This window comes from Eupeodes corollae, chromosome 1 (genome assembly GCF_945859685.1).
Source record: "Eupeodes corollae chromosome 1, idEupCoro1.1, whole genome shotgun sequence".
Taxonomy (NCBI): Eukaryota; Metazoa; Arthropoda; class Insecta; order Diptera; family Syrphidae; genus Eupeodes; species Eupeodes corollae.
This window is the reverse complement of record NC_079147.1, coordinates 260,453,857-260,469,922: the sequence shown is the minus strand read 5'-3', so window position 1 is coordinate 260,469,922 and position 16,066 is coordinate 260,453,857. Positions and strand designations below refer to the sequence as shown.

Sequence of the window (16,066 nt, the reverse complement as noted above, 5' to 3'; positions counted from 1 at the left end):
AATAAAAAAAGGAATAAACCGCTTTGATAATTGACCTGAGCGGATCAAATTTGGGAAAACCAGAAAGAAGCATTTTTCTTTGAAAAAAGTACATTTAATATCTTTTTTATTTATTCAAAAACAAGAAGTTACATTTTAACAGACAGATATTGTTTTTTAAGTGCAAATACATTATTAGCGTTGAATTTAAAACAAAATTAAATTATACTAAATTACATACAATTTTGAAAAATAATTACAAATGTATTTAAAAACTAGCTGCGCCGCGAACCTTGATTATTAAGGATGAGATTGAAAGCATGTCGTCGACTATAATCATCTTCACTTCAGGATTTGTTGCAATACCGCTTCGATTTGTTGCTGAAAAAAAAACACATCAATTAGGTAGTGCTTTTAAAGTTTGTGGTTTATGTGAAGCTTACTTTGTAGTTGTCTTGCCATCATAAGCCTTCTATATCTCGAATCAAAGTTGACTCAGGGAATTCTAAAATAGTACATACAAAACTGCTCAGATTATTTTGTATTTAATTTATTTTTAGTTCATTTTTTAAGAAGGCTTACCAATGATTTCCGACTCCCATCATTTAGGAGGTACTATATTGTCGCTACAAGTTCCTTATAAAGCGGCATTCGTATCACCTCTTCTATGTAGGCGGTGTCAGCTTCGTCTACAGCAGTAGCCGCTGCCTCGCATTTACACTGATGTCCGCGCACTGTTGCAATGTAAGAGCCCCGGTTGGTACTCCGGCTTGATGACATTGTGTTCGCATTGTCGACAACGCAGAGATCGCTTCCGCTACGAATAGAGGTTGTTCACTGTGAATGGTTGATCGGCAGGTTGACCATGACGCTGCTGAATTGTCGTGACTATAAAGAAGTTAATTTTCATTATATAAGGATATCTGAAATGGAAGTTGACTTACTTTTTTGATGTTGATTTTCTGTGTGAAAATCGATGGATTCAACTCGCCGACATCATCAGTAGCTGTCGAGAGACTGATCTGAATCTGTTTGGTTTCTTGGGGATTCTTGTCGGGCCAGGTCATTTGCCTCCGAATGATTGCCACCGTTAAGCCAGTGCGATCCTTAAGAGCAAAATGATTGTATTCGTTTTAGATTTAATATTTTAATTCACTTACAGTCAAGGTTGGAATTTATGCGATTTTGGAGTCTTGTTTCGATTGTATTCATGTTTACTGCTTTTCTTGCAGAGCTACCGGCTGGTAGTACTCCTTACACCTAGAAGATGAAGATTAAGGGAGTTGACCACGATATAAATGTTTTGATTCCTACTTACACATCGTCGTTTTTTTTTGAGCGGCTCGCATTTTATTTCTTGGCAGCTGATGAATATTGAGTTGCCAGTTGGTGCTGTTATTTTGTTTCAACACCAACACTCAGCTGCTGGGAGTAAGGCGTTAGCGGTCGAATATTGAATGGCAAAACTTAAACTTGCATCATTGACTTGGTAGTGTTGTTGCTGATGGTTTTGTTGCATTGAATGCGTTTGACTATTGGTAGAGATGGTGACACCTCCACCGTCAACGCCTGCGGCAGCTATGGCCCTTGAGAAGTATTTTGCTAAGAGAAATATAATATACAAAAAAACTTCCGGCAAATCAGCCCTTTGTGTGCTTGGACTTACAGATTTCTTAGGGAAATTGCTTCCTGTATGAGAGTATGTTATTCGCACTATCTAAAATGAAAAGATAGACTATAAAAAATTGATTATTGTTGCACCTCCTTCACTGCAATTTGACTTACTTTTTATTCAATGAAGTAAACTTGTATATACCCTCTTCATCATAAAGAATTTTGGTCTGAAAAATATCAAATAATATTAAAAATCAAAACAATTAACAAAAACTTACTCTTAAAATCCGAAACCTATTGTTTTGTTTTGCAAAATTGATTGTCATTTTTGACAGGTCACAAAAATTCCATAAGTTTCTTTTAAGCCCAATCCCCCATTTTGCTTTTTTTTTCTCCACTCACATGTATTCACCGATAGCGAATTTGAGAGAGTTTACCTCGAATTTGAGAGAGTTCACCTCGAATAAAATTTGAGGGTGTTTCAGGTAGGACGGGTACCGGTCGGGACTCTAGATAATATATTTCCTCTATGCTCATGCTCACCACCGATGATCATCTCATCACCCTTCACGGTTTGTGGGCATGTGAACTCTGCATTATGCCAACGCTATGCGTTCTTGACTCCAATTTGTTTAACATGCGCTCATTACTTCCGATAAGATAACGTTAAATCCGACTACGAATACGACCAACGCAGCAGTAAAACAGAACAGCCACAGAAACGGAATCGGAACTGCGGAGAACGTAGGCTGATGGCGCTGCGCTGGAATGCTTGTAAATTATGTTCACAAGTTTTGTTCTGTTGTCTAAACAAAGTCAAATTGCGAAAGATGCGAACGTGGCGTGGTACTCTATATATTCCGTTCGGTACGACCTGCTGCGCCTCCTTCGCTCCGTTCCGACTTATGAATGTGATACAATTTTGTTTACTTAAGTTGGACGACGACTGACGACAACGAACGAAATTGAAGAAGACGCCAGGCTATTTTTAACGCAAACAAACCTAAAAAAAAAGCAACAACAGAAAACCACTTTAGGCTTCACCTGTTAGTTGCAAAGTGAAGACAGCAGAAATGATAAATACTCGTACGACGACGTACTTTACTGCACTGCACACCGCATTACTTTACATTGAGTCATGCAGCAGCGGCAAATAGTTAGACTTAAAGACTAGTGATGGGTAGGACACGAATTTAAAATGAGTTTGTATGAGGTACTCATTTTTCTTAAAGAGTTGGTACTTTGTCCCACCTCAAATGTCCCATAGGACAAACCTATTTTAAAGGGACATTTTCAATAAAAAAACATTCAATTTTTCAATGATATTTCTTCAATTCTGATGATCATGAAATTTAAATAAAACGAACATATGAGTAAATTTTTGTTGGTAGTTTATTTATTTTAACAAAAACAAGGCTTCAAATTCATTATTAAAAAAAAGGTTTAAAAAAATAAATGTTTAAATGTAAAGGTTAAAGAACAATAAAATATTTTTTAGGTTAACATTTTATTTTAATAACTAAAACAAAAACCATAAATAACTTGAACAAAAAAAGGTAAAAACCATAATATACTATAAAATAAGAAACCCACTCAACCAGTTTGGAGGATGATTTATCTGCAATTCTGCATACTCATCTTCATTATTTGTTACATAATACATTATAGTATGTTCTCCTCATTATCTCTCCTCATTTTCTCTCGGCAAAACAAATAAAGCACTTCAAATGTCACAACCTGCAACAATGTCACAAGTCACAACCTGTGAAAATGACTCAGTCATATCTCACTGTGACAATGTCACGAATTTTGTTCGAATGGGACATTTGAGTAAATAGCATTCATAATCATAATACAAAACTTCACACATTCTTTCATTTTAAGGCAATCGTCCTCTTCCTCATTCTGATCCTATTGCTATTGGTTTGATGGGAGAGAGAATGCACTAATGTAGTGAGTGCGTGCCTGCGTGGCATTTCCTCATACACTCAAGACCCAACTTCATTCTTCATATCATCAGTCTCCGTCGTCGTTTATCGACAACGACAAGAACAAGTGAGAATGAGAGAGAAGTACAAATAGTTCTTTTTCTGAAGTCGAGAGAGTAAAAGAAATAAGTATTTTTTGTTGCTTTTATGGTGAGGTGTGAGGTAATACATTTTTTTGGTTTGAGGTGATGGGACATTTCAGAGTGGTGTATGCGACATTTTGTATTGCCTCATGTATGAGGTACCCATCACTATTAAAGACAGACGACAAGATAGACACATTTTAATAGACGCTATATAAACTGCCGCACTGCCCCCTAGCTCTTGATGTAGGTAACTTAGTATAAGCGCATCGCGCAGTTTTGCAGATAATGATCTATATTTGAGTCGTTATTGTTTTTGTTTTTTATAACGATGTTGGCGCTGGCTGTTATCAAAACGGGATTTGGGTCAAATTAGCTTAATTATGGCGGGGCTTTTCAGTGAAGCATTATTGTTCGTTGGTGGTACGGAACGATCTTTTTTATTGGGGTGTAGCTAATTACGGTCTTTTATTTAATATAATAACATACTTTGAAGGAGTCTCAGTTATTGGTTCCCACAAAAACAAGATTAAAGTGGGCCACACGTGTTGTAAAATATATTATACACTTACTCGCATTTATGCCGAATCACAAACACGCTTCAGCTTCAGCTTTACCTGACTTTTACGAGTTCAGCCATAGGAATTCAATGCATGCTATCACAATGGAGCTTTGATCTCACGTTTCGTTTGACAATCGTAAGGAAAAAAACGTAATGTAAAGTAATGTGACTTCAAACGAACATTTGCTTTATCTGACAGCTCAAGAGCTGTAAAAAATGTCAACAAACAAAATATTTGCTCTTTGGAGGGATGAAATAATAGAAATGTCATTCAAAGCAACCTCGAAGCAGGCCCACCGTACTGCAGACGAAGCTGAAGCGTGTTTGTGATTCAGCCATTAAAGTAAATTTTTAACTTTGAAAATAACGATTGGATTATCAACAGAAGTGACTTTATACAGATATGGTGATTTACCGACAAATAAGCGACATTATAATCAGTTTTGTGACATCCGATATTGGAATTCCAATTTTGTTTCCTGAAAAATCCCCACCATTCCATAAAAATAACAACAGATATAATATTCCTAGGAAATCCTGTGAAATTAAAGTTTTTTTTGTTTTAATCCATCCGAAATAATAAAGAGGTTCGAAAATTGTCTAAAATATGGCTTAAACACAAACACTCCTCAGCTTCGTCTGCGTTACGTTGGGCCTGCTTCGAGGTTGCTTTGAATACGTGCGTTTTGTTCGCATTTCATATATAGTGAAGTGAGAAATTCCCAACAAAACGATCCGCAGTGGCCAGATTTTTGTATTTAAAAATTGGTACAACTGAAAGAAGATCTGTCAAAATAATAATAAAAAACTTCAAAAAGGGGGTTTGTTCGTCGACTACTACATTAACATGTGGTGTTGAAGCGAGCTTGAAGCTGAATCGATTTCAGATTTATCTATTCTAAACTGAGATAAACCTTTTTTGGAAACACAGCAAAACATAAATCTCTTTTCTATTGTTTTTTCTTGCAAAATAAGCCCAGTTAGTCCATTTTCACTAACAAAACTAAATAATATCAACTGTAATAGATTCGTTTTTTCCGCAATGGGAAACACACATGATTCCAAATGCAGAACTACTCAACGAACACAGCTATCGAGATACAAATGAAATATCAATCGTACCAACATTTGAGAACGAAATCACATAAGATCCATTCGAGGCTCGTATAAATGTCAAAAACCTATCCATATTGAGATTCTACTCTAACTTTTATCGGTGTTATTCTCACTATGGATATTGTTTTTGTTATTCGTGTAAAATCCTACTTTACTATGAATAGATTTCCCAACAAAACACGGGTAATGACACTTCCAATATGACATTTCTAAAATGACACTTCTGTCATTAGCAACTGTTATTTTTCTTAAAATAAAAAAAAAAACAGAGTTTTAAAATAGAATAAAATAAATTTATCGCGGAAGCAGCTTACACAGCCTATAATAAACAATGGGAATGTCTCCAAAAGCAAATGTATTTTGTTTGTTGATTTTTTTTACAACTTTTGAGTTGTCAGACTAAGCAAATGTTTAACAAATTTGAACTAGAGCTTCCGTTTGGATTCAATTACGTAACAATACGTTTCGTTAAGATTGTCAAATAAAACGTAAGGTTGAAGCTTCATTGTGATGCAGTGAATACCTATAGCTAAACTCGTAAACGCTGAAGCGTGTTGTGTTCCAGCCATTAGTTTCTATTAAAAAACGGAGTAGTGCCTCAGAAATAGTCTGTGCAGCGCTGTGTTGGAAATTTTTCACAATCCATCAACACTCTGACTTTAGTCCCTAAAAACTTTAACGTACTCACATGCAATTAAAGATTTCTAAAATTATCGATACATCGAAGTTGTTTTTCAATCAAATCTGCCAATAAGTAAATATTTTGATGTTCGCGGATTCAGTGATACCAATTATAGCTAAAAACATGGCGCGGAAGACATCGAAAATTGTGCGTATTACAGATATTCCGAAAATATCGATTTGATATTTCTAAGGTAAGACATGAGAAGGATTTGTCAATTCCTCGCAAGAGGTAGTAAGAGCGGAAAAAATGTGTAAGTGGCATAGGAATAGATCGAATCCAAAGCTCTAGAATGAAAGTCATATGTATATGGTTGTAAGATTTGACATTCAAAATGAATGTCAAAATCTCTGATATATTTGTGTAATTTTGCACGATTTTTTCGAAAAGGCATACTCATCGTTATTTCGTGAATTTCGAGTCAAAGGAGTCGAAAATTCTCCTATATATGAACGACGGCGTGGCTAATTCACAAATCTATTTCTTAAGATCATTCGGTCATCAAAATTTTTGTCGAATGAAAAAACGTTCCCATTTTTTCACCAAATCATTTAAGATTACTACTTACTTACTTACTTACTTAAGGTGGCGCTACAGTCCGGGGCGGACCTGGGCCTCATTTAAGATTACGAGAAAAATAAACAAAATTAAGAATCATTCCTTAGTTTCGGAACAATACACAAATGCCTATTAACTCTTTTTCAAGATAATGATGACTTTACAAACGGCAATTCTGCTATAAGCCTTGTCGATAAAGATTATTTGATAAAAGAGGTGCTCTTAAACTTTGGCGGACAGAGCGCGAATTTCATGAAACGATTTGTAAACGTTGTTCTAGTGTAAGTTTTTGCGTCGTGATATGCTAACGCAAACACATGTAAGCACTTCATTACAATGACAGATTGTTTAACAATAATTATAACCATCAAACACTTTTTAAATCTAAAGAAAAACCTCCCAACTGATGCTACAAATACGGAAGTACAGATACAAGTATTTATATTCTAACATCAATAAAAAGCCACCTAAGTACATTAAATTACCCTAAATTTTATTACAACTGTCACTTATTTTGACATTTAATCATTTATATGTATTATGTTACGCAGAAAAATATACGCTATGAGAAACATTATACCTCAAGCACTAACTCTAAACTTCTAGAGGTAATAAATAAATATTTAAACGAATATTGCTATTTTTGTTTGTCAAATAGCTTAACAATTATATTACTACCTTGAGTCATAACCTTCAAAATGTATTATGTAGTAGATATCACAATTTCCTAGAAGAACACAAATTGTACAAGTTTGACGTTTGTATACACCTTTGCCGCTTTGCAATAACAATTCGTCGTGCTGTATCAGATCTATAGTTAAGTTTTTCGCCTATTGATTTATACTACCATTTTTAATCATGTAACAGAATGTCAAAGTGATATGATATGTCAACAATGTCATATCTCATAATAATATTCTCGTCAAGTCTGACAAAAAAAACTGATAACAGCTAGTTGACTGATGGCAACTAAATGTTTTTTAATATACCAACATATATTTTACATGCCAACACCATATACCTAAAGTATTAAACAAAAATTACATAATCGATCTTCATAAATAATTCACAACACCCATTACGTCCTCCTTGTTCACTCCTCGTACGCTTACGCCTGCATATCAATTAAACCGAAAATAATATTAAAAATAAAAACACATTACGAGTACTAAACAAAATAAAAAGAATTAATTCAACGCTGCTGCCGACGCGACGAACGGTGGTGATTGGCTGCACCCACTTCACATAAAGACATTTGGGTTGGATGCAATGCATACTCAGCTTTAGCCCCTTCTTCTTCTGATGCGAAAAAAGTCACGTTCCGCCCGCGTCACGTGTCAGTTTTCAATTGAAAATGCAATTTATCAAGTATTTTACTCCACTTTATAAAACGAACGAATTGAAATACAACTTAAAAAAAAAACGTGTCTGAATGACTGAAGAGAGTTGAGACTCAGACATACGTTCAATAATTTCGGTCATTGATTTGTTTTTTTATTGTTTCGTTAATAATACTACGCTGCGGGCCAACCTAGGCTCGATTCAAAACTTAACATAGTGCTATACATAACGTTTACATACATACATACGTGTGGCTGACATATCGTCTACAACAATGTATAGAATAGTCTTCGTCGCTGTCGTTGTAGTCTTTGACAACGTCGTCATTTGATTCAATTTAATATGAAATTCGACACCAATTACTGCCAAGTTGACACATGGACGACTGACGACCAAACGTCTGTGACATTGTTTTAAAGTTATTGGCATTTACTTAACTTTTTTTATTTTCTTTCTTTTATTGTTTAGTAGTACATTAAACATATATGTATACCCTAGAAAGTGAGCTATGGAGATCCATTTATCCATGATTTACAAAACTGTCATCGTGACAACACTAAACAATTGACTGAAGAATTTACGACTTCTCTGATGTATAGTTCCAGTGGCAAGTCTAGTGAGTGCCAATTTGACGAGAATTGATTGGAAAGCAGCACTGCACAACAGCGACACAAGCAATGTGGTTTAGTTTTCGCGGAATATTATTGAACTCATTAAAAGTCAACGCCAAAGAGGGTGACGATCTCATTTTAAATTGAAAGTCAAAGTGGCATTTCAATTTACACAAATCAATTGTGAAATAGCACGAGAAAATAAACTCATTTGAAATTAATGCATTTAATTTCCACTTAAAATGTGAGTTTATGACTTATTAAAATGGCATCGACAATTTTTCAGAGATTTCAAGAAAACAGATTTGATCAGAGAATTGGAACACTTCAAATGAGTCACTTCTATATAATTTATATAGATGGACAGAGGCTGCGTTTAAATTCAAAAAGTATCAAAAATGTCAATGAAGTACATAGCCGAGTGTTTCTTATACTCATAGAACGGATAGAGAAACAAGTTTCTTAATCGGATATACTCAGAAGTGTCAAAAATGTATCCTTTGCTCAATATTTAAGCAATAAACACACCTAATTTTTAGCATATGTAAACACAACGGACAGAACCCTGACAAAACAAATCACAATATCACAACAAATGTCAAATGACCACTGAACTAAATATTGGTCAGGTTATATTTCTAAGATCTCGGAGATTTCCTTACTATCAGATATATAAACACAATTTTTAATTTTTGACGTCAGAAATCTGACAAGAAATTTTTATGATTCCATTTCCCAAAAATTCTCTCGCAAAATTAAAAAAAAATGTATTCTCCTGCTCTGTCAATCCGTTTGAGAAATTCTCCGAAATCTTAGAAATATAAACTAGCCAATTTTCATCAAACGTAAAATTAAAATGACATTTGCAGGTTGCTCTGAATTTTTCTTAAGGGTCTGTTCATGATTGTTCAGTTTCTTGTTTTTTTACAAGTTTTTTTTTAATCCAAGCAACTTTACATTGAAAAGAAGAAAGTTCGCGGCTTGGGAAATGTTTCTTTTATAAGTGTTTTTCTTAAATGTGCTTCTTATAAACACAAAATATTTAACACAAAAATATATGAAATATAAAATCCATTAAAGGCGTAAAAAACGTGATGCGTTTGTTCAATTTTCTTGTAAGCGAAGTTTTCTTATAAGCAGCGTGTATCTTAATATTGTAGTAAAGGGTTTTTCCAATAAGGGCTGGTAGATCTTGAAATAAAATAAAACAAGTTGTGTGTGACGTATTAACAGCATTATTTTTTATTTGAGAGGTGCATTTATGTCATTAAGTGTGGAATTAGACATTATTCAAATGCCCGCCTCGGCTTTTTACGGTGGCACTGATCCGAGTGGTCGAATTTTCAATGACTCTTCCGCATAGATCCGGGTGAACTTGAGCGATGGATTGTGTTATGTTCACCCTTAGGGCATAGATCGATTGTGGTTTATTTGCATAGACCTGCGACTTCAAGAAACCATACAGGAAAAAGTCTGGAGGCGTCAAATAGCATGACCTTGTTGGTTAATTCACATCATACTTGCGAGAGATAACCTAATCCTCAAATCGTTCATGCGAAATATCAATCGTGTCGTTTGCTGTGTAACACGTAATGCCGTCCTACTGGAACAACATATGGTTCAATTTGGGCCATATTAAATTAGTTGTCATCGTTATGTAGCGCTCTCTGTTGACGGTGATCGCCTTACAAAGTACGGAGCAATTACGCCACCGGCGTCCCAAAATTCACACCAAACGATCCTCTTCCAAAAGATTCGAAGCCCAGTCAGCGAATAAAAGGCGTTGTATATGGTCATGAACTTTAAGCTCCTCCTCCTGGGTCAATTGGATCTTGTACGGGTGTAGGCCCAAGTCCCGAAGCATAATTCGCAAGTTGAAGTCTGCGAAAGGCCGAGTTCTTGTGCACTTCAAGGAATAGACTGTTCGGGTTCTGCTGTACACTTTTACGAACCGCTGCGATGTTCTCGGCTGATCTTGCGTTCTTTGAACGAACAGGTGTTGGCTGATTGTGTACTGAACCAGTCGTCTCAGATTTGTGAACTGTGAAGGACAACCACGTCTACCGTAAAATGGGCGCAATGCCCAACAACGTTTGCGTTAGCAAAAACTCGTTTTGATAATAAAGTTTCATCATTTGAACGTGCTGTTCAATCGTGTAACTTGCCATGATGATTTGGCATCAACGACTGAATAATAAACAAAAGATTTGACATATGTCAAAACAACAACATGCCGCCTCGCGTCTCTAAAATCTCCCTGCATCAATTAAAGAAACCCTTTATTAGAATAGAATATATATTCACTATTCGATTCAAGAACCGAAAGTTGCAAACATTTTGAACAAAGCAGATCCAACGTTGGGCGCCACCTGGCAGGGCTGATGTTTTTTGATCTACTTGTTTAACTATTTAAGATTATTTGTTGTGTGCAAAATAATTTAAAAGATCTTTCTTGCGTGACTTTAAAATCATATTGCATTCAAATTAGAAAATATATTGTAAAATATATCACGAAAGAAAAACTAATAACGTAACAGCTCTTGGAAAACTAGAGCCTAAGAAATGAAATATTCGAACATAACTGCATTTTTTGTATGGCATTCAAAAGGATTGACTGAGAAAGAATTTTTAAGAACCAGGTCTCGCGTTGGGCGCCACCTGTTAGGGACGTATGTATATATTGCTGCCCAATTTCACTATTTTGTATGTTTTCAAATGTTTCCTCTTATACCCGATGCTAACTGCAAAGATGCAATATGATCCTGCCATAAAGCTTCAATTAAAATTTAGAGTGTTTAAACTCGTACTTGTCAATAAACTTTTTGTGGTCAATTAGATTCCCAATAACTGCTTCCACCATAGTTGTGTAATGTATATTTCATTAAGTTCGCTAAATTGCGAAAGAGGTTGTCCTTGTTTTCAATTCTTAAAGGGCCTTGCACACGAGAGCGAACAACGAATGAACGAATGGGCGAACAAACGTGATTTTACACATTTCGAAAAGTCAATTTCAAACAAAAACACTTTTAAGTTATAAGAAACTAATTGACACTCATTTTAGGATAATAAATTTTGGATTTTGCTTTCTAAAACAGGAAAATTTTGTAAAAACAATTTGGTAATAACGAATTGCAACATAACATCCACACTGCAACGATTAAATTGTTCGCGCTCAACTTAACCTCAATATTACACCAATTTTGTTTTATTTGTTGAAAATTGTAATTATAAATTGACAATTCGTTGCTTTCTGCGAATAGACATAAAACTCATGTGAAAGAAAAGTCAAAATATGCGAATATCCGCAGTTCGCAGTTCGTATCTCATATACCAGATACTTAAAGCTTCTTTCGTCAACAAGCTGAATTGACTTAAGGGTTTGGAGTGAACCTAATATGATCCAATAACTATTTTCAAATCTTTCCAAGTTGCTGAGGTTCCAGTGTTTCATCTGCATTACCACTTTCATTATGTATCATGAATTTATAGAGAATGTATGCTTGATCTTGGTTAATTTGTATTTTCTCCAAATCAAATTTTAACTCTTGATTTCATTTGACTCCATTTCGGAGACCTGTCTGAAATATGTTTCTTAATACATAAATGCATAAAGCCCTGACATAAGATATATGCGTGCATGAGTTGTTGTGTCATGGCATTCGGTATCTTCATCTTTATCTGCTTATCATCGTCAATACCGTTTCTCATCAAATAATGAATGGCAGGTGTGATGCAACATTGAACAACAAACATAACATCACACACGATATGCTCTATGCATGCCTGGAGCTCATTTATCAAAATAGATAATCCACAAATCGATAGATTCTCTAATTAAATACCTGACAGATGTCAACTTTAGAGAGCAAATTCCAAACTTGCACGCGATTTCCTTGATGCATTTCACCATCACTTTATAGCATCGTCGTATAAGATAGACGTTCAGTAATTTTTGTTCGCATCACACCATAGGACAACGTAAAAGACCTATACCTTACTTATTCCTAATCCTTTCTCTTCATCAAACTGACGTTCATTTCGTCCAGCTTCACGCCATCACTGACTTCCACGCTCAGCGGATACCTCTATTGCTGCCGCCGTCTGTCATAATCATGTTTATGACGAGTTGCGATCCCGGTATGCCATGTGACTTTATTTGCAAAAATCCAAGAGAAAAAACCATCAAGCAAGCTACATTTCTATGCAAACAAACATCGAAGTAAATTAAATACATTTTGATACTAAGCCGATGCGATGGCACGCTTGCCACTCGCTCGGAACAGAACTTCACACCAACAAACTCTTATCCTCGCACGTTGCTTGCGTCGTTGTCGTATCGTCGTTGTTTCGTCCGTCGTCGTACGTCTCGTCTCGTTACACCATTTGACATTTGTCTATTAGCAACTGTCATGCATGCGAGGTGATTTAAATTTGAATTCGCAGTGACCACGAAATGCTTTCTTATAATTTCCCAAGATTGCGTGTAAGTCAAAAGCGCAAAAGCGCTAAGGCGGGTGGCCGCAGAAGGAGGAAGGTTAAGGATGGCGGTGAAGGCGTGTGACTTGTGTGTACTCCCATGGTTTCTTGTTTTTAGCTAGATACGACTGTAAATGTTTGGCGTGGTTGTTGTTTAATAAATGTAAGTTTGCGTGCAGTAATGATGATGAAAACGATGAAATATGGCAAATCCAGTGACACTTGTTGGAGGAGAAGGGGAGAGGTAGTGTGACAGTGGACACAAATGCTACAACTTTATGCTGCACACAGTTGACAACATATACCACCATAAATGGAAATTAATAACTGCTTAGTGGCAGTGACAGCAACAACAGCAAACTTTCACTAACATATCGCTGAAAAACTCGGTGGTGCTGGCTGAAAAACTCCTCAAGCGTCTGATGGCAGTGACAGCGAGTGTGTTTTTTTTTTAGCTTCTCAGCAAAAGAAAGAGAGACTCCACATTATCCACATCTAACTGAACTAGACTGTCATTTTTGTCATTTTTGCCAACTAACATCCCGTAACCAAAAATGACATATCTAGTGTCACCTCTATGGAGAGGCTTTATAGAGAACCGGATGAAATGCAATACTTAAGTTTTAACGTTCGTTATGAAGAAGTGTGGTTAAAGTGGCAGGCAATACACGGCATCATCCATGATGAATGAGAGTACGAATATATGTATACTCGGTTCTGTTCGATTCGATTTTTGTTCTATATAGCTTTTGCTTTTGCGGTTGTTAGATATGCGTGTGCATCTTCAAAGACCTTATAAATGCGGATTCACTTCTCATTACACGCACTAGTAGTGATGTAGTGACAGTCAAGTCCAACAAACTGATGTATAGTATGGCATAGTGGCGGTGGCGATGGTGGCGGCGGCGCAAACGTCTTTTACCTTTTTTGAATTACATGTTGTTAACCCGCCATTCCAGCCGCAGCAATAGCAGCCATATATGCGGGATTGGTTATGTGTCTACAAAAAGTTGACTTGAGATTGAGAATGAGAGTCACGGGGACCCACGGGGCATATAATAGTTATAGTTAGTAGTTAGACTGCTGCTCTGGTTAACATCGTTCTCGCATTTGCTGATGTCAATGATGTTGACAATGATGGTGATACTTACACCTCAAACTTACCTAGTATACTATTTTTATTATGAGGCACCACATGCGATTCAAAGAAAAAAATGCAAACAAAACCACACATCCATAAGAACAGTAGATTTTATGGCAGGGATTGAATGCTTGAAAGGAATCATCTTCAACCAGAGAGTCCGGTGTTAGAATTGAATGAGTGTAGCGGTGAAAGTGGTGGATGTTATTATACATCCACCAGTAATGAAATGTTAATGTTTCCAATTTGGGAATTCCCAGAAGAAAGGAAATCGAACAGTTCCATTTGTCAATTAGTTGCTTTTCAATGATGGTCTGCAATAGTCTTCAGCACAGAATTTTTGTTTTCTTCCTTTTCCCTAAAATCTTGTTGTGAGTTCCCGCTAACTGAAAGTTTCTCTAACTACAAATATTTACTATAAAATTGTTAAAAAATTACCTTTTCCTGGTTTTGATGCAATGGGGAAACCCTGATGTGTAAGAAACGTAGTTGTGTAAACCCAGAGTTTTTCTGGGTGATTTAAATTCGCTTCATGTAAAACATAGATTTATCGAATTCATTGTTCAAATATTATTTTTCAAGATAGAGTTGAAGTAAAAGGCGAATCATATTTGTGTAAACCCAGGACTATTCATTTCATTTTCTTAGAAACCTGTCCTGTCTTTGCTATTTGCCTGTCATAGTTTTTTGTTTTCCTTTCCCATATTTCAATTTCATTATATAATATTTAAATTAGAAAAATTTCAACATAAATGTTACAATTAGAATATCGCGTATGTGTAAACCCATTGTCCTGTTCATGTTCGTGGAATAACTATATATTCCTACGTCCGTACGTTCGCGACGTTTTATCGTTGTCCATAGCTCAAGAACCAGAAAATATATCGACTTCAAATATATTTTGTTATACAGATAATAAGGCAGGAAGATACAGAAAGGGCTCTCAAGAAATTTTCGTGGGCGGTTTTTTTACCATAGCAGTTTAAAAAAAGGTAAACATTTTGGTAAACCCTAAATATCTTTATATAATAAACTGTAACGTGATACCAAACAAGTATATTTTTTGAAAAAAAAAAACAATTAACGGTTTTTTATAAATCAAAAAAACTGTCACGTCGAAAATTTTACAAATAAAAATTGATTTTATCTCCAAAACTATTTTGTGCACCGAAAAATAACTTTGAGAAATATCGAATATACGGTTTTTTTTCTAAAAAAATAACAATCTAAAAAAAACATTACTCATAGTTCGTAAAAATGGAATTTCGACTCAAATATCTTTTCAAAACTTTGAGATATTGGTTTAAAACTATTTTTTTCTTTTTAAAAATATTGTTGTCACTCAGTTTAATTTTGAGGAAAATCTAACTAACAGTTTTTTTTACAAAAAATGAAAACCTAAAACAATACAAAAACTTGGTAAAAATTTACTTTCGACTCAAATAGCCCTACAAAAATTTAAAATATTGTCATCAAACTTTTTATTTTACAGGAAATATTGTTTTCGATATTCAGTAGTTTTTTCACAAAAATCCAACTGTCCGTTCTTTCATAAAAAAATAAAATCTACAAAAAATGTTCGAAAATTTGGTAAAAATTGATGTTCGGTTCTTGATATCTCTCAAATTAATTTCATTCATCCTATCTGTACAAATTTAAAAAATGTTACTTAAATTGGTAGTTTGTTTTCGACTAAGAATCTATTTAACAAAACTAGATTTTCAAACCTAACAATTTCCTTATATGAAAAATATTGTTGGTAATTTCAAAATTTTTAAGAATAATTCAACTGATAACTTTTTTGACCCAACATGAAAACCTACAAACTTGAAAGCAGCACAAATCGACAGACGGGATGGGAATTTATCAGTGTGGGTCGCATCCCAGCCTTCTTTTTTGAGGTGGTAGTTTGAGT

The 16,066-nt window shown here is 35.2% G+C and overlaps 1 protein-coding gene and 2 long non-coding RNA genes across 12 annotated transcripts in view; 1 reads left to right on the top strand and 2 right to left on the bottom strand.

Moving 5' to 3' along the window:
* The window catches only part of LOC129953818 (CD151 antigen-like), a 138,983-nt gene that overhangs the window by 65,663 nt on the left and 57,254 nt on the right, over window positions 1-16,066 (top strand). The window lies entirely within an intron of this gene.
* On the bottom strand, window positions 90-457 carry LOC129953824 (uncharacterized). Its single transcript, XR_008782599.1, has 2 exons — window positions 423-457; window positions 90-360 (listed from the first exon to the last, which is right to left on the bottom strand). It is a non-coding gene; the product is annotated as an uncharacterized LOC129953824 (long non-coding RNA).
* Window positions 457-2,114, bottom strand: LOC129953822 (uncharacterized). 9 transcript variants are annotated; one of them, XR_008782596.1, is made up of 8 exons: window positions 1,872-2,114; window positions 1,765-1,820; window positions 1,646-1,714; window positions 1,298-1,581; window positions 1,140-1,239; window positions 924-1,085; window positions 562-867; window positions 457-484 (listed from the first exon to the last, which is right to left on the bottom strand). It is a non-coding gene; the product is annotated as an uncharacterized LOC129953822 (long non-coding RNA). The 9 variants fall into 9 exon arrangements; XR_008782598.1 differs by having other exon boundaries at window positions 1,646-1,696; XR_008782595.1 differs by having other exon boundaries at window positions 1,765-2,114.